This window comes from Myotis nattereri (genome assembly GCF_964212035.1).
Source record: "Myotis nattereri genome assembly, chromosome: 16".
In the NCBI taxonomy this organism is placed as follows: Eukaryota; Metazoa; Chordata; class Mammalia; order Chiroptera; family Vespertilionidae; genus Myotis; species Myotis nattereri.
In genome coordinates, this window is record NC_138091.1 from 8,275,890 (window position 1) to 8,294,699 (window position 18,810).

General features: G+C 43.5%; 1 pseudogene across 1 annotated transcript in view; it reads right to left on the bottom strand.

Moving 5' to 3' along the window:
• The window catches only part of LOC308532622 (phosphofurin acidic cluster sorting protein 2-like), a 305,811-nt pseudogene extending 292,657 nt beyond the window's left edge, over positions 1–13,154 (bottom strand). Inside the window, exons 1-3 of the transcript in view lie at positions 13,064–13,154; positions 12,366–13,007; positions 11,912–12,196 (exon numbers count right to left, since the gene is read on the bottom strand). The product of the transcript in view is annotated as a phosphofurin acidic cluster sorting protein 2-like (transcript). The remainder of the gene's footprint in view (positions 1–11,911; positions 12,197–12,365; positions 13,008–13,063) is intronic.
• Positions 13,155–18,810: the final 5,656 nt, after the last annotated feature.

The following is an 18,810-nucleotide window of genomic DNA, read 5'->3' on the forward strand; positions in this document are numbered from 1 at the left end:
CAGAAGTATGACTGGTCACTATGACTCGGTCAGAATTTATAGTATGATAGGCAGCTTTCCCATTAGATGACCCATCAGTAAAAACAGTTAAAGCTCCAGGAATTGGTTCCTGTCTAATATTTTTTGGTATAATAATGGAGGTCTTATGTAAAAATTGTAGTGGTTTATATTTTAATAGGTGACAGCTAAGTTCCCCTGAATATCCACTTAGCCCAATTTGCCAATTTTAAGTCAGTTTGAAATAACATTTATTCTTTTAACTTGACTTGTCCTAAGTTATGGACAGTAAATGACAGTAATTAAATTTCTGTTATTAGTCTTTAAGTAAATTTACATAAACTTTGTTTAAGGAGGCAAAACACAAATTATTTAATTTAGCTTATGAGGCCCAATATATTGATTTTTAATTTTAGTTAGACATCTGAAGGAAACCTCTTTTTATTTCCTTCCCAACAGCTTTCTTCCTCACACAGCAACAAATGTAAGGAACATGGTTGCCTTTTGAGATTTTAAATAATACTGTCGCAAAGCTATATATTTCAAGTGATTTTTCATTTATGGTCACTAATTATTGTCAGATTTAGTATTTCAACAACAATCTGTAAATGTTAGCAATTATATTTTTAAAGAATATACTCTTTGGCTTATTTGCATATACAGAGGGATCATGGGAAGCCTTCAGTAACTTTTTAGAAGAATTTTACTTTATTAAAATTCAATTGCTTACAAAGATTAGTAAATTTAGTAAAGTTTTATTTTGATACACGAGATGCAAATGCTGCTTCACTTCCAGCCTAATTTTAAATGCAGCGGCGAGGAGCTTTTGTTAGTTTAAATAAAGACATTGCTACTAATAAATCAATTTTTTCTTTTATTTGGCAGAAATTCCTTATGCAACCAAGTATATTATATTTTGAAATATTGCACTCGGGAAAAACTGTCAAATACATATCTAATTAAAACATTTTCAACACTTTTTAAACAGTTCTCAACATAATAGGATCGAGTCTTGACCATGGAATCAACTACTCTTAATTTGTTTATGATATATGCATATCTGTGGTTCTACTGAAATTTTAAGCTATCTTTTAAAAATGTATCTACAAGCCTTTTGAGAAATATGACCTCTATTGTCGGCCCTTATAAAGCCAACTGCTTAAAACATTGGTCTATCATACCACTGAAATTATATTAAGACCATGATTGCTAATTTATTAAGCATTAAAAATATCTTCTTATAAGTAGTATTAAATAAATCCGAGAGGCAAGCACACTTTCTGCCCCATCCACATTTCCGCAGTAAAATGCTGCCTTAAAACTCCACCCCTGAAATCCCATCCTGCCTCAGTGAGCAGACATTCCTTTTGTGATTGGCTAAATCAGAGGGCGGGGCCTTTGCTCTTCCAAGATGGTGGCCCCCAGGGCGTGGTAAGCCATGTGGCCATCATGGCGGATGCCAAGTCAGGCAGCTCAACATTATGGCTGTCTACACTGTTCTCTGACAGAAAACATGATTTCCTTATTCTCACAATAAACAAGGGAAGAGGAAACCAAAATCCCTAAAAGATAGATGGCCAACATTATATTGTAGACAAACAGAAATCTCATTAGCTGTTTATACCCTTTATAATTATCTTAAAGAATATCAATTAAGTTTAAACTGGTTTTTGTATTAAAAATATTCAGTTGAGATCATAAAATTAATCCTCCTTTTTAATCAGATCAATAAGCAACATATTTTGAATTCTAATTATTTCAGAGAAAACAAAAATTATTTTCTCAAAAATAAAAAAATTATTTTTTACTTTTAAGGCATTTAGCTATCATAATTATACAGTTTTTCCCCAATTCAATCCGAATTTAAACTTTTAGCTGGCAACTCAAATCTTTAGCATTTCTCAATCAGTAACATTAAGACTAAACTTTAAAAATGCAAGACATAATCAACCAACAGATTTAATACTGTCCTCTAGATTTTCTATGAGGCATACTCAGATCTCATTTATTTCAGTATGATGTCATTTCAAGATACCTAGGTATAAACTCCCAAGGTCTTAAATTTCCCAGCAGCTTTGGAAAACCACATTTGAGGCTGGCAAGGCAGGCCTGGCCCAGCCTTTGATTTTAAAAGGACCATAATTTTTTCCTCTGGGGAAGGTCAAGAAACAAGGTGGTAGCTACATTGTTTCCTGCCCCTGGCTTGCTGGTGGGAAGTTTCAATATTGGCCTCGGGGAGGAACTGTTTTCCCTGGAAGAACAGGTTTGGCCTACCCTGGACCAATCAGATATAAATTGACCATATTCTTTAAGAATTTGCTACAGGCAGGAAGCAACTAGCCCCTTTTCTCATTAGAAATGTTTTGGCCAGCCTTTTCAATTAACTATGAGATTCAAATTCAATTATTTTAAGGCAATTAATTTAGCAAATTTTTGTAACAGAGACAATTTTACTGATTTTCCTTGTAGAGTTCTTAAAGTTAGCTTTGGAATAGGCTTCATTAACATTATTATGGAAAAATACCAATCTTGTTGCTAGAATTTCTACCCTGGGTCAAATTCGCCATTTTCTTTAGGAAATAATCAGTCTTGGGTTTTATTCTGCACATTTGTAAAGAAATTCCAGCTCAAAACTCTATCTAAATGTCCAAAATCAGAACGAGCGCGCATTAGTTCCAAGCCAAGTATTCTCTTTACACGGGAACAGAAATCCCAGACGCATTTTAAATTTTTGTAAAACTTTTCAATTACAAGAAGGAGACTTTAAATTAGAGGAGGCGTCCATATTGGATCGCCATGTGCTCCCTTTCTCTTTCCACCCCATCCTGCTTTTGGAGGAAGTTTCAGCAAATGACTCAGATGGCATATTTTCCCCAAAGTCATGCTTAATAGAAAAAGACATTTTAAGTTTTTCCCTATTTCGCTTTCTAAAGCAATGGCTGTGAGCACCCAAGGTTATCTTAGCCAAAGTTTGGTTGTCATAAGATGTTCTCCGGTAATTTTTAAATAAAACATTAAGTAATCTCATTGTGGGAGAGCTTATAGCTCTGCCCTTTCTTGCCACCTTTGAATCTCTCCACACCAGAGGGGGACTCAGCAGCAGGGTTTCATTTCTTATTGCAGATTTTAGGTTCCAAATACAAATTAAGATTTTAATTTGGACAGGAAACCACATTAAGATGACCATGGCACTCTTTTTTCAGCCTGATCTAAAAGAGTACCTTTTTCAAGAAAAACAAAGGTTATGTTCTATAATAACATGCAAAAACTGTAGAAGATTACCTTCTAAAATTTTAACACTTTAAACATGCAAATCAAAAGCCTATAATAAAGTTTCTTAGTTTTTAAAAGCCAAATATACCTTTTTAAAGCCGAATCTACTTTCTTAAAGCCAAATCCTGCCCCGTTTGTTAGCCTGGTTAAGAAAACGTTCCCAGTGTACTTACAGACCCGGGCTTCTGTAGTTGATCCTGGGCATTGGGTGCGGTAGATTCCCCTCACCTTTTTTCGGTGAGCTTTCCACACCTTTTCGGTGAAAACTTCCTTTTCTCGCTCCAGCGAGGCCTACACTTCCAGATTACCCGTCCGGTGCCAGATGTTGAGTAAGACTCCCTCCACGTTCTGCGTGGAGTAGGGTTCGGTATCTGAAAGAGGAGCCGCACAACAAATGAGAGAAAAAGACACGTGATAATTTTGCAATATTGGGGGACCAGGTGGCCAAGTCCAGAAGGACTTCCACCCATGCTCAGGCTGCTCCAATCTTTTATTGATCCAGAGTAGCCCTTAGGCAGGCGACCTGCCATTAACAGGCAGACTAGCCCATCAGCAAGGATTTACATAATAATAAATGGGGGAGTTCTTCCAGCTACCACTGTCTGGACAAACAGAGGTGGCTCTTAGCTCAGACCTTTGCTAGGGCTTCAAAGGCACCCAGCCTTCTGGGGGTTTTGGGGAGTTCTCTGTCAATGCTTATCAGATAGTGAAGGCAATAAACAGTTTCCCACAACAAGTTTGTGTGATCCTATTTTTAATTACCTATATGTGTGCTTGTATGTCACCAGAAAAACCTGCAAGTCCATTACTAAATTATTATGATCAGGATTTTATTTTTAAATGACAAGATATTAAAAGAATCATTGTTCATATAATTTGATTCTATAATTCTATTTCCACTGATAGAGATCCTCATAAATCCTTCAAAATGGTATAAATTTTATAAAGAAAGATATCCATCACAGTATTATGTATGTATTTTAAAAACAAAAAGAGCATAAAGACCCATTTAGGCAATACTTAAGCACATGATGGTACTGAAACAGATGAAATATTATGCAGCATGTTTACAGGCAACAGGCATTTCTTGTGAGATAAGAATGACAAGATGGAAACTATGTCAACATTCACAGGATAATACTAGGAACAAATATACTAATATGTTGCATGTGATTGTCTCTGGGTGATGGAATCTGAGGTGATTTGACTTCTGTCTGTTTGTCAGTGGACTGAGATCCAGGACTGCTCCTGGGCAAGAATTACTCTTTCCTTTGAAGGTCCCAAGGGCTCAGGCAAGGTCTTGGGGCCCAGAAGACATGAGTACTGTCTGCCTAAGGGGAGATCATGTGGCTAAGATTCCAGGAAGGATTGGCTTCACCCAAGCTGCTCATTCAGATACGAATCAGTAAGAAAATACTACCCACCAATGAGCTTGCTCAGTAAGTAACATTGGGTGTTGGATCTCCCTGAACAGCTTCTGAGAATATGGCTCTAGAGCAGCGGTTCTCAACCTGTAGGTCGCGACCCCTTTGGGGGTCGAACAACCCTTTCACAGGGGTCGCCTAAGACCATCGTAAAAAATATTTATAATTACATATTTTTTTTGTGATTAATAAGCATGCTTTAATCATGTTCAATTTGTAACAATGAAATTGTGGGTCACCACAATATGAGGAACTGTATTAAAGGGTCACGGCTTTAGGAAGTTGAGAACCACTGCTCTAGAGCACCTCAGAGAAGCAGGCCATTGGATAAAGCCAGCATCCACTCTATTCTATCCATTGAGAGTTTGTCTCTCAGGGCCAGACAGGGAACCAAAGGAACCACCTCAACAAACTCTTTGAACACCAACTGACAAATGCATTTGCAGAGCATGCCCTGTGCTTCTCTGAGCACTTGAAGAAAAACGTGGAGGGAAATCCCAAGGTCCTTGCCCCCAATCAAGGAAGGCTTCAAGAGATCATTTTTGATCCACAGGCGTTTATTGATACCTAATGGGTGTCTACTCCTGCCCTGGGCACCTAGGCACAGAGCGACCAGACATGGTGGAAGTTTGGTCCCCAGATCTCCTGGCACCAGGTCATAAACTTGTGCAAAGGGGAAATAACAAGACATATTAACCTGGATTATCTCTGATCCCAGAGATAAGACCTGACACCATGGAGCCACAGGGAAAGGAGGAATTAGGCTGAGAGGGAGCATCAGGAGCCCACACCAGGTCAGGCATGAGACTGCCTCAGGGCTCCCATATGTGTCCTTAGTAATGAGGCTCCAGGGAGGTTCTGCTTCCTCTTCCCTCCAGGTTCCTTGACTCAGATGCTGCATTAATCACTAGGAAGGCCTCTGCCATCCAGTTCCACCCACTTAGTAGGTAAAAGTTGGATTATTTGGAAGGTCTCCCTGAAAACCTGTTCCCCATCGCAGATGTGGGTCTCCACACAGCGAAGGAAAATAATGGGTAGGGAGGTGGGTGGTGGCTGTTGTTTTGATTTTTGTATTCTTGGTTCAGGGCTCCGTAAATAACATGCTTCAATTCATCCCACCTCCTCACCACCATTCCTTGCAAGACAACTTCCAGGTTTTATTGACTCTTATTACCGCTAATCTCCATTCCCTTCCTCCCCCTCCACATAGTAGCCACTTCAAAATTGGCATGTATGCTTGAAGAATTTATGTCTTTGTATGTCTGTGTGTTTTATAGACACAAGAAGTGTTGTGTTAAAAATCCCATTGTGTTTCTTACTTTCTATGTTGACACTAATTTTTATGATCCACTCTCCTTGCTGTGTAAATACTCAAATCCCTGCTTGTTTTATCTTCTTTTCCAAACCATTCTCTCAACACAGATGAATTTTCTTAGTCTAAATTGAACCCTATCACTTTCTGCTTAAAGCATTTCAAAAACTTCCATTTACAATTAGAAAAAAAAATTGGAAACCAGCCTATGAGGTCTCCTTGTCGGCTCCTACATACATCTCCAACCTCAACCAGTGTCCTTCTCTTTCTTCTGCTCCCCACACTTCAGCCTCACTGGCTTTCGTTCAGTTTCCTGAATACACAAAACTCTTTCTTTCATCTCAGCACCTTTGCCTTCTCCCCCTCCCCCACCTCATCTCTAGGATGGGCTTTCTCTTTCTCAGCCTTCAAGCCTCTCCTAACTGTGAACATTGGTGCAGCCCTTCTGGAGAGACTTAGGCAATATTAGTCATCCTGGGCCAGGTTCCCTGGCAGCAGTGACTCCTGGGAAGTGGGACAGAGTTTAGTGAAGGAATGACCTCAGAAAAAGAAGATGGAGGGAGGTGAGCAGAGATGTGGACTCAGCACATTACGTTCAGCCTGGTCTTGAGAGGGGATCTGGAAGAGGAATTGTACCCATTGAGTGATTCCCATTTTAGGTAAGGAGCCAGGCTTATCTACCCAGTGCCAGTCATTACTGGCCTCCCAGGGTAGTGGACTGGGAGCACCTACCTGCTCAGGACAGGGGAAGGGCCATCAGGAGCCATGAGCAGCCAACATCCACAGCAGCTGGGAGGGGGGATGGCTGAACCAGCCAGTGAAGTTGCATCCACTAGTAAAACCTAAGGTGTGCAGGGCCTTCCTGCTAGAAATTCATTCTTAGCAACATACTCTAGAGAAGCTACATTCATGTGCCCATGAAGGATACAAGAAAGTCCATTTCAGCATTGTTTATGACGGTGGAAAACTAGAAATAAGCTAAATGTCCTTCAACAGGAGAATAAAGTTATCATAGTAAATGCCTAGTAAAGCGGTAAAACTAATGGACTGCAGTAATGTGTGGCAATGTGGACAAATCTCAAAGCATGATTTGTGTGGAAAAGAAAGTGTCAGGGTACATTCTAAATGATGCTATTGAAATCAGATTTCAAAAATGCAAAAACAACTCTAAATTAACTTGTGTGTACACAACTTTTGAGTAAAATTATAGAAACCTACTTAGGGACAAGCACCAAGTGGATGATAGTAGGTAGCTCTGGGGAAGGAAAACTGGGATGGAATCAGGAGTTCAAAGGTCTCCCAACTGTCACCCTAATGTTCTATTTAAAGACACACAGGCAATGGCAGAATTTAAGATTTAATAGGAACACAGGTGATCACAATTTATTCTACATAGATTTTATTCTTTTACATTTAATCCTGAATAGTCACACTTTAAAAATTACAGAAAATATTCACGTGGCCCTATGTACACCTTGAGTGATACTTATTTTTGTTTTCCCTATACTATCGTTTTACTTTCAGATGATAGCAGAAGAAAGTACACAGATGATCCATTTTCTCTGTTTAGACTCCATCACAGCACTTTGCCACATTTCATCATGTCACAGGAATTTGTTAGCCATGCTGTTCATATACAATGCAATTAACATCGCGTAAGGATATTTATGTCAGTGGGAAAATACTCATAAAAAAGGCTAATGTCCTTTAGGTGGAATTGACAGATTAAGGTTTGGGAACCCACTTATTCCAGGTGTCTCTTTGCTATCTATTCTAGCCAATATTTCCCGTGGTCCATTCCCACCCAGTGATGCTGATCAGAAGAACCAGATTCATGCTCTTAGACTCTGAGGGGTTATATTTTGACACAGAGGGCCTGCTCTCCCCCCTATATCCCAGCCAAGGAAATGTTATTCAAAAAGTGATCAGAGGAGATTGGGCGCTTTGAGGGTGGTATGGCCATAGACAGGGAAGCATCTTTCAGATGCTCAAAACTCAGCAGGAAGGCGGGGGGAATGGGGGGGGGGTGAGGTGAGGGGGAAAGATCAACCAAAGGACTTGTATGAATGCATATCAGCATAGGTGATGGATGTGGACAACATGGGGGAAGGGAGAGGGGGAGGGCAGGATTGGGGGGATAAGGTGATATTGGTGGGGTAATGACACATTTGTAATATCTTATTTAATAAAGAAAAAAAAATGATCAGTTCAAGATTGAGAATGAGAGGCCTATGTTATAGGTTCTCCTATGGTGATTCTTTTGCTCTTCGGACTTAGCAAAATTATATATATGAATATTCAAATATATAAGAGCATATTTAATTTTGCTAAGTACTTCTAGATGGCCCTCCTGGGTGCCTGTACTAGTTTACCCTCCCATCATAGCCCATGATGTTCCCATTTGTCCCATAGCCTCACCAACACTTCCCATCATCACACTCTAATTTGTCTTGCAGATCGGTGTAAAGAGGGCCTCATTACTTCTCTGACTACAAGTACAATTCAACATCTCTGCCTATCTTACTACAAGTGCAATTGAATACCTCTTCATACCTTGTTAACGTTTTGGGTTTCCCTTTATGAAATTCCCTTTTCATATACTCAACCCATTTTTATGTGACAGACATTTCTTATAAAATGTATCTATTAATCGCAACAAGGGATTTCAGAGATCACTTGCAGGTTTTAAGATAAAGCTCCCATAAACATTTGTGCTCAGGTTTCTGAGTGGATGAAAGTTTCTATTTCTCTGGCATAAATGCCCCAGAGTGCAATGGCTGGGGTGTGTGGTAGTTGCATGTTGAATTTCATAAGAAACAACCAAAGTACTTTCCCCAGTGGCTGTAATAGTCTACATTCCCACCAGCACTGTATGAGTGAGTTTTTCCACATCCTCCCCAGCATCGAGTGTCATCACAGTCTTTTGTTTCAGTTAGTCTCCTTGTGGTCTAAATAACCTTTTCCTAATGGCTTATGATGTTGAACTTTTCCAGTGCTCATGCGACATGTTATAGCCTCTTCAGTGAAGTGTCTGTTCATTTATTCTGTTTAATTCTCCAGTGAACCACCTGGGCCTGGATTCCCTTCCTTAGATGCTTTAACTACAAATTCAACTTCTTTCATAGACTAGTCAGGGCATCACTTTCTCTTGAGGAAGGTTGTATAGTTTGTTTCCTCCCAGGTATTGGTCCGTTTTGCCTAACTGGTTAGCTATATGCGCACAGCGTTTTTCTCTGTTTCTTGGTCAGTCTGGCTAGAAATCTGTTTGTTTTACCAGTATTTTTTTGAGAAGCAGTTTTCTGGTTTGTTGAAGGCTATTTTCAAATTCTTTGTTTTACTGATTTCTGCCATTATGTTTCCCCCTTTCCTTGTTTCTTCTAAGTCACTCTGTTGCTCTCTGTAATTTTCTATTTGGATACTTCAATCTCTCTTCCCAGCTGTAATGCTTTCCTTAGAAGTCTATTTAAAACAAAAACTCTGGCTTTTATGGCTGCTTTTGATATGCAGCTTTTCTTTATTGTTTTTAAGTTGGGAGTATTCCATAATTTCACTCATAATTTCTTTTGAACTCAGGGTTTGTATAGAATATACTTCACTTCAGCTTCTGCTGTATTTTCTAAACTGTCTAGATATTTGGTGATTTTAAAGCTATTCTTCATTATTAACTTCTTACCTTAGTGCATTAGGGTTAGAGAATATATAGGCATCATGCATTATGGTTCATGAACATATCAATGGAGAAAAAACATATATATCTTCTTTGGAATTTATTGAGACTTCCTATGTGGCATAGTATGTGGTAATGATTTATTTTGTTTAAAAGACTGGGTATTATCTGCTAGTCTGATATAATATGTCTAACAAAGCAAACAATAACTTCCGTTTTTCAAATTTTCATATTTTAAAAAATCCTTTATTGCTTCCCATTTCATAGGTCCTATTTCAGATGGCAGGTTTAAAATTAATGAATTCTATTTTGCAAGACAAGGTGCTTTCCCATAACTTAAAGTACATGCACTTAAACGTATCCCTGTGATTTATTACACATATCTATATTTTCCTCAGCAAGACATGCTCTTTAATATGCCCTCCTGTGTATCATTCCTCTACCCTCATCAACTACACAGTGCTGACACTAATATTTTAGATTTTTTTCCACTCTTTTTCTGTAATCTTTTAGTCAAGAATAAAATGAGCATGGGGCCACATGGCTCACTTCTGGGATTTTTGGTTCTGGCTTCACCCAGGACACCGACCCCTCATAGAATCTCCAATCTGTATCTAAGGAGAAAGGAGCTTAGCCCAAGGCCTTGTGGAGAATCAAATGAGGCTGAGGCTTTGTCACGAGGCAGAGAAAATGGCCAATGAGCTCAACCACAGCCCGTGCAGCAGACCTCTCCACTGTCCAGGCACCCAGAGAGCACTTTCCAGGGAGGACCCCACTGAGTTTCTACAATAAACCTGTGAGCTTGACCCTAGGTCAGTGATGGTGAACCCGTGACACGTGTGTCAGAGGTGACACGCGAACTCCTTGGTTGATTTTTCTTTGTGACATGGCATTTAAGTATATAAAATAAATATCAAAAATATAACTCTAGCCAAAGCTGGTTTGGCTCAGTGGATGGAGCGTCGGCCTGTGGACTGAGGGGTCCCGGGTTTGATTCTGATCGGGGGCATGTGCCTGGGTTGCGGGCACATCCCCAGTGGGAGATGTGCAGCAGGCAGCTGATCGATGTTTCTCTCTCATCAATGTTTCTGACTCTATATCCTTCTCCCTTCTTCTCTGTGGAAAATCAATAAAATATATTAAAAAAAGTTTAAAAAATGTAACTCTTTGTTTTACTATGGTTGCAAATATCCGAAAATTTCTATATGTGGCATGGCACCAGAGTTAAGTTAGGGTTTTACAAAATGCTGACATGCAGAGCTCAAAAGTTTCGCCATCACTGCCCTAGGTTCACCCTGTGGTTAGAGGCACAAGCACTCAGAAACATGAAGTGCCCTGAAGACTCCCAGCAAGCAGGGGGCCGCGTGACCACTGTGCTGTGCAGGGACAGGTGCTCACCTGGTACATAGTTGGACCCACACCTGTTGGGTGGAACACATGTTCTGTCATAACACAGAGAGATGAGGGCGAAAGCATAGGCCCTGCTCAGGAAGGCGGGCAGCTGGTACTGCACCAGTGTGTCTAGCCGGTGTGCCTGGGGGGCTGCACCACATACCTATTTTTTTAGGAAAGCACGAGTGGATGGTGTGGGGCCGCCTGGCGGGTTGGCAGCTGGGGCCCAGGGCTGGGCTGACTGGCCTCCATGTTCTGCTCAGGATGCCCGCAATGGGAGGCCAGTCCTTGGCATCTGACCACCAGCTCTGAGTCCTGTGGAGGCAGGGTCCTGGCTTCCAGGAAGGGCAGGTGGAGAAGGGAGAACCCTTCTCGCTGGGAGTGTTAGGGGTCCTGAGGCCAAAACTCACCTTCCATGATTCTCCAGCTCAGCACTGCCCGCCTGACCCCCAGAGAGTTCTGGTTAATCAGCAGAGCAGTTGGGGCTCCCAATGGGGGCTGCACATTAGCTTCCGGGTAGTGAGCACTTTTGTACTTAAGAAGGTTTCTCTTTGTGTTTCCAGGGTCGGTTTCTGCACTAAACTGAAAGGTGAATAGAAAAGCAGATGGGCCCTCCTGTGCTTGGCATCTGCAGGGTCGCAGGCAGGGCTGGAAGGTTGAGTCAGAATGTCTGGAGATGCAGATGGGGCAGTGCTGGATGCGGAAGGACCCTGGGCTGCCAGCTGGAAGAACTTCATTCCACACCACACCTTTGATAAGGACCTGCAGAATGTTCTCCTGCTGCTTCGCCCTGCAGACCAATTTGCTTATGCCCCCAAGCACTGGCTTTTGGATTTTGGACTCCACGCCCTTGTCCTGGTTTTCTTGGGCGAAAACAACACCTTCTTTTTCTTCTTTTTGGTGAGTACTGTCATGCACATGGTGGGTGTTGCTTTGGCCTGGCCACTGCTGGGCAGCCTGCTGACCTGGAGAGACTGGAAGGTGCACTTGAGGGTGTTGTTGGCGGCAGGCAGGTCTTTCTTCTTCGAGTCTTTCTCCCTGTCTGTGGGCTGGGCTGCCGTCCAGTAATCCACCTGCCGCTCCATCAGCTTGGCGCCATCGCCCTGGCTGGGGGAGGACAAACGCCACTCACTGACAAGATGAATGGGATGACAAGGCATCATTGGTGAACAGAGGTAGGGACAAAGGGAAGGATAAAAGCACGCTGCAGCCCAAGGGGGTCCATCATCTGAGTCTCCCGACCTGTCTGAGGACTGTTGCAGTGTCCCAACTTTCACCTGCCACCCTGAAAAGAATGAACTATAAGGAATCCTCATTGGGTGTCTTCTGCTTGTAGGAGAGCAGGGCTTCCTCGATGGGAAGCTGAGAGGAACAGTTGTTCCCGTGATGTACTGCGTGATTCTCGTCACGATGTCCAGTGTGCCTTGTATGGCGCTCTGGGCCTCCAGATTATGGAACAGGCCCCATCAGGTCAGGTCCTGGGAGAAGCTGTTGTAGCAGTAATGCATGGAGCCCAGGTACCTGGCCACAACGCTGGAACCCAGCGGGATGACCGGGAAGTGCACATCGCCCAGCCAGCCGAGCATCTTGTAGGACAGCAGCTCCAGGAAGACCCACAGCACAGCGCTCAAGTAGTGCTCTGCCCCTTCCACCAGCATCTTCAGCGGCTTAAGGGGCTGGGAATTATCGTTACAGTATCTCTGTATCCACCAGATGATGGAACTGAAGGCCACCGGAAGTCAGCCATGAAGCAGATGCACAGCACAGGCAGCATGTGCCCCTGCAGGGTGTCCGAGGGGAACTGCTCCTGCCAATCAGAGGTTTGACCAGGATGATGTTCTCTGGCAGCTGGTCATCAGAGATGAGTATGCGGTTCAGCTGGTTGTACGTGGTCTTCCTGGGGATCTGCAGCTGGCTCCCTGGGTCTGGACATGCTCATTGTCTGGGCTCTTGGCTCACTTGTTCTATGGCTGTGCCGTCTGCCGCCCCTTCAGGAACCTGCCCAGCCATGGTGGCGGGGATGCTTCCCCTTGGCCTTGGTGGAGGGCATGAGAGACTCAGTCTTGGTGATGCGCCTAGTGAGCAGCATCTTCTAGGTGAGCATGTCCAGGGCTGAGGTCTCTGCCTCCGGGCTGTCCGTGGGCGGTGCTGGGTGCTCCCCTGGGTGGGCATGCTCTGGGGCTCTAAGTGGGAGACACTGTCACTTGGCTATTGCTGACTGAGCTCGGTCTTTTTGGGCACTTCAGCTGGACTAGGGGGCTCCTTTGTTTTGCTTTGTTTGTTTTGTTAACCCTCAGCAGAGGTTATTTTTCCACTGAATTTTTAGAGAAACTTGAAGGGACGGGGAGAGACAGACAGGGAGAGAGGCATGGATGTGAGAGAGACACATGGATTGCTTGCCTCCTGCATGTGCCATGGCCAGGGCTGGGGAGCAAGCCTGTAATCAACACAGTTGTGCCCGTGACCAGATTTGAACCCGGGACCGTTTACTCCGTGCGCCAACACACTAGCCCTCAGCAGAACCAGCTAAAACTCAGAAGCTCCGCCTGGCTCTGGGCACCATGAATGCTCCCCATGTCCATTTCTGAACTGAAAGGTGACAGGCCTTCGCAGTATGGCCTGAGCTTGGGTTTGGTGGTGCTGAGAAGGCTGTCATCTTCTTCCCTGTCGGGGCTACTGTCACTGGTTCTCCAGCATGTTAGACAGAAGGTGCGGGGCCTCCTCTACTTGGGGACATGATCTGCAGGGTCCTGCTCACGGTCCAGGGCCTCCTCCGACACTTAGGCCCTGCTCAGCCAAGCCACTACATTCTGCTTGTCATAGACCTTGTTGTGACTTTCAATAGTCACTGCTTCCTGATCCAGTTCCTATCCATTGGTGGCATCTTCACCAGCCTCCTGCTCAGAGAAGCTCTCATACTCCTTTTTAGAGTAGTGAATTGTAGACTTGGTCTTGGGCCGGCCTACATGGCGCTGCCCATACGGTGAGTGGACTGGCTAGACATGGAGGAGGTCCAGATTCAGGCGACTTTGAGGGAGGGGGTGCTGTGGGCCGCCGAGTCTGAAACACTGTCTCTGAGCTGTTTGATGCCTGAGGGCTCACGTGTTTTCTTGCACTTTGGCCATAATTGCAGGCTCCTCTTGGCTCCGGGCCCTGTGGATGCTTCCGTCTGTGTCTGTGAGCTGGAGTGTGCCAACCCTTCAAAGAACAGTCTGAGCTTGGGCTTGTGGGTGCTGAGGGTGCTGTTCTCATCCTCCATGTATGGGCCACTGTCCCTGGGGTTTCGCAGTGTGTTAAATAGAAGGTCCATGTCCCACTCCAACTCTGGGACATGCTCTGCTGTGTCCTGCTCGAGTCCATAGCCTCCTCCAACACTTTGAACTTTCCCAGCCACGCCACCACTTTTTCCTTGATATTTTGTGGCCTGGTAATGCACATCTTTCCTTATATCCATGGCCCCTACTTCTTGAGCATCCCCATGTCAATGCCCTTCTCAGCCAGGTTCGGCCCATAGGTGGCATAGTTGCCGGCCTGTTGCTCAGAGGAGAAGCTCTGATGTACCCCCTCGGAGTAATTAACCCTTGACTTAGCCTTGCATCTGTCCTGTATGGCACTGTCCTCCCAGTGGATGGGCTGGTTGGACAGGGAGCAATCAAGATCTCGGCCACTTAAGCAGAAGCCTCCTCGGCCACTTTGTCCACCCTTCAGGGGTCACTGCCTGACCTTGGCCATGCGGATGGCACCCACAGGGAGTGTCTTCTAGCTCCAGATGGTCTGGTTCTTAAAGCACTTCCTCCAATGCAACAGGGCCTGTAGCTTGTTGCCTTCTCACAGAGGAAGTGGGGGTCCTGCAGTGAGGTCAACCCCAGGACTGTCTGCAATTGTTCACTGGGGAACAGCATACTCCCGTAGGATGTACTTGGAGCCCTGCATCTTCACAGTGATCACCATCGATATGAGGTTGGAGTACTGCATCTTCATGGCGATCACCATGGAGATGAGGTCCTTCTCCAACTTTTTGAACACCACCATCTTCATTAAGGTCAGGTTGCACAACCTGGGCACGATTCTGAGGCTGGGGCTGTCCAACTCCTGGGTTGCAAACGGGTCTTGGGCATTGGTGTTGAACCTGGGCACAGGGATGTGGGAGCGGGAGGTGTGGAGACCAGGAACGTGGGCAGCAAGGTAGCTTCATCTGCTTACATCATACAGGTCCTGCTGCATTCTGGGCTGATGGTTTCTCTTCCTGTGTTGGGACAGAGGAGGGACATTTACTCAGGGGCAGTATATGAGCTGCCAGGTGGGTTGGGGCTTTAGTTCAGACCAATCCCCTAAGTCCATGATTGGCAAACTGCAGCTCGCGAGCCACATGCGGCACTTTGGCCCCTTGACTATGGCTCTTCCTAAGCCTTAGGAGTACCCTAATAAAGTTAATAACAATGTAGTTACCTATATAATTTAAGTTTAAATATTTTGGCTCTCAAAAGAACTTTCAATCGTTGTGCTGTTATATTTGGCTCTGTTGACTAATGAGTTTGTCGACCACTGCCCTAAGCACTCAGTGACTGTTGTCAGGAGGTGGGGCGCAAGTGATCCAAGAACTGTGTGTGTGAAAAGGAACCACATGCTCACTGACTAGATCAGGGAAGCCCTGTGTGGTGTTCTTGCAAACTCAGAGACCTAAAGTTATCAAAAAGAATGTCCTGAAATGAAAACTTTCAAACTAAAAGCAGTTTATGGTGGGTAGTCATGTCCTAGACTGGCATCTTCCCTGACAAAGGTCAATCTTAACCTTCACTGAGCCTGTCTATTGCCTTTTGGCATCTACAATAACATATAATTTGGAATGTCAAAGGAATTTCCCTATTTCCAGGCCCCTCAACACATAGGCAATGCTCTGCGGACCACAAATCCCCTCATTCTTACTGAGTTCATTGATGACTTGTAACTGTCCTATATCCACCATGTAAAAGAAGTATGTCCGTGTTCTTTTACTGTTTATCCAGTCACAGAGAATTTGCCGCTTTGATTTCTCTGAAACCCTAATGCATCACTACTAGGTTTCCTGTTACCAGCATATATCTCCTGTTCTGATTGTAATGTATAAAATAAGGTGCAAAACTGCCAGAGAGAATATCTCAATCCGCTGAGATTTTCATCCTGCCAGTTATTGACAGTGGGACTTAAATCAACTACCAAAATTCTTGACAAGTTTGAATGTTTCATACTTTGACATTTACTTGACGTAGTGGGTCAGGATTCCAAAAGAGCTCACCCACGACCAACCCATGGACATGGTGTTAGGATTCAACAAAGGACCCATTGAACTGCTGGTTCCCCACCCATTGGGTGAACCTGGGTGAGTTGTATCTTAAATCCATGACTTTTCCCTTGCTGGTGGTAGAGGGTGAGATTTATTTGAGCTGTATTTTTAAATACTCCAGATAGAACTAAGATTAAGGGTTGATGGAACTTTGGTTAAGACAAGACAGTAGGAAAAAAAATTGGTGGCTGTTGTTAAATTGTGGCTTTCCAATTGGAATTGCTTTCTGAGAATCAGAGCAAAAAACAACAACAAAAAAACCCCAAACATTATCATTTAAATTAGAGTTGAACTAAATCAGCTCCAAAAATACAGTGTCATATTGTCCCTCAGGTCCGAGTATTAGGTATTCTTAGGGGACTAAGAATCTCTGTGGATGTGTGATGTCATTCCTCATGATGTGCAGGAGCCCCAAAGCAAAATGTCAACACAATTGCAATTAAAGTGACTGGTTCTGGTGGGGGAGCACCCATAAGGTTTGGTTAACCGTTCCCTGACCCTCTGGTTGTTTGAGACAGCAGGGAGATCAACCGAGGCACATCAGAGGTTTGAATGTGATTTGAGGGGTGAGAGCCTCATGGAGCTCAACCGATAAGCAACACAGGTTGACCAACTACATTATATAACAATCCTAGAAAATTTGCTCCGATTCTGCAGATATCAGAAAGAAAAGAAAAACCACATACACATACACACAACTACAAAACAACAACAACAAAACACACCTAAAATTAACATGGGAAGTGGTGCCTCCAAGTCCAGGAGATGCCCGATCCCAGCCCTCACTAATATTCCTGATAGGAACCTTTTACTTACACGTGCTTTACAGAAATGGGAAGATTTAATTAGAAAATATCCTCCAAAAAATGGCCAAAGTGAAGTTTTATTTGTGTGCCTAAATTAATTTTTGGCATGCAATAAAAATTAGGAAAATGCCAGGTCTAACATTAAACTGAATGAATGAATGGAAGCATATCTTGATTTGGAAATCAGGAGATTTTCAGAAGCACATATAAATTCCTTTAAAAACAATTCAGGAATTAGAAATTGTATAGACTGTCTCTGAACTCTTCTGAAGGTAATAATTGCCAACACCCCATTCTTCCACCTTCTCTAGTTCCCCCACTCTATTCTGCACCCTTTTCCATCCTTCTTCCTTTCCCTTCAAACCCCTCCACTATCACTTCCTACTGACTTAAGAGAAAATGAGAATAGGAATTCTAACAACTCCCTTTGGAGAAAAGCTTGTCTCAGCAAGAGAGGAACCAGCAAATGTTCCTGATTTTCTCAATGACCCTGATGGATTCACAAAGGCATTTAACTCTTAGAATATGTAATCCTGGATATTCTAAGTGATTCCAATTAATAGAGCTAATGGTTTTTGTCAGCAAATGCAACACAAATTCTAAATAAGGCTTTCAAGAAAATTCCTGTAGAGAAATCTGTTCACTGAAATGGGATGTAGAAAACCAATAACAAACAAACCACACACACACACACACACACACACACACACACACACACACACAAACACACACACAAATATAGGGTTGATCCATGGGCGTTTCCCCTTCTCTCTGATAGTTTGGGAGCAGGTGAAATTATCATAGAAAGAGAAGCCACTAAGACCCCTGTAGACACTGGGGCTACTCTATTTATTCCTAACCACAGCCAACTAATTATCTTCTCCTTCAGAGTAAAGCATCTGTGAAAATGGCAGGAATATTTAACCAATGTCTGTTTTTAATCAAAACCTGTTTCCAACTAGGGAATGTTATAGCAATATTAGCAAATATCTATCTTTGCTAATAAAATATGCCCCAAATCAGCTGATAGGGAGAGGTGTTTAGTTTGCTTATTTGTTTGTTTTATGAAATCAGTGATACACACACATGCTTTTTCCAGAAGGGTAATATGTATTTAGAAATAAATGAACAAGATACTGAGCCCAACAGAGCCTGAGATGAACCCAGTGGTGTGTCCTCAAAGTAGGGGTTCTAGCTACACCCAGGTTTCCTCGGGGGCTCTGGAAAAAGATCTGCTGGTGACATCATGCACAGACATGGAGAGGCATGGGGGAGATGGTCAGCATTCAGCAGGTAAATGAGCCTTTGGCCAGTATTTGACTGAAAAGGAGCCCAGAGTTGGAACCACAGGCATGCACCTCTGTCCAGTGCCCACCCAGGGTGGAGGGACTGGGCCCCTTTTTGCGAGGTCTGGCTTATGCAGTTCTGAACCCAACCCTCAATGGAAAATTGGGAAACTGATGTCCATAGAGTGGCAGATATCACCCAATGTCCACGACATTCAGAGCCCAGAGTTCAGGAATGTTCAGACCTTCCAGGCCAAGGCTCCCACCTCTCCAACAGAGTTGGTCTGGACATTAGAAATCCTGACATACTGGGAAGCTCCTGCATGTTCC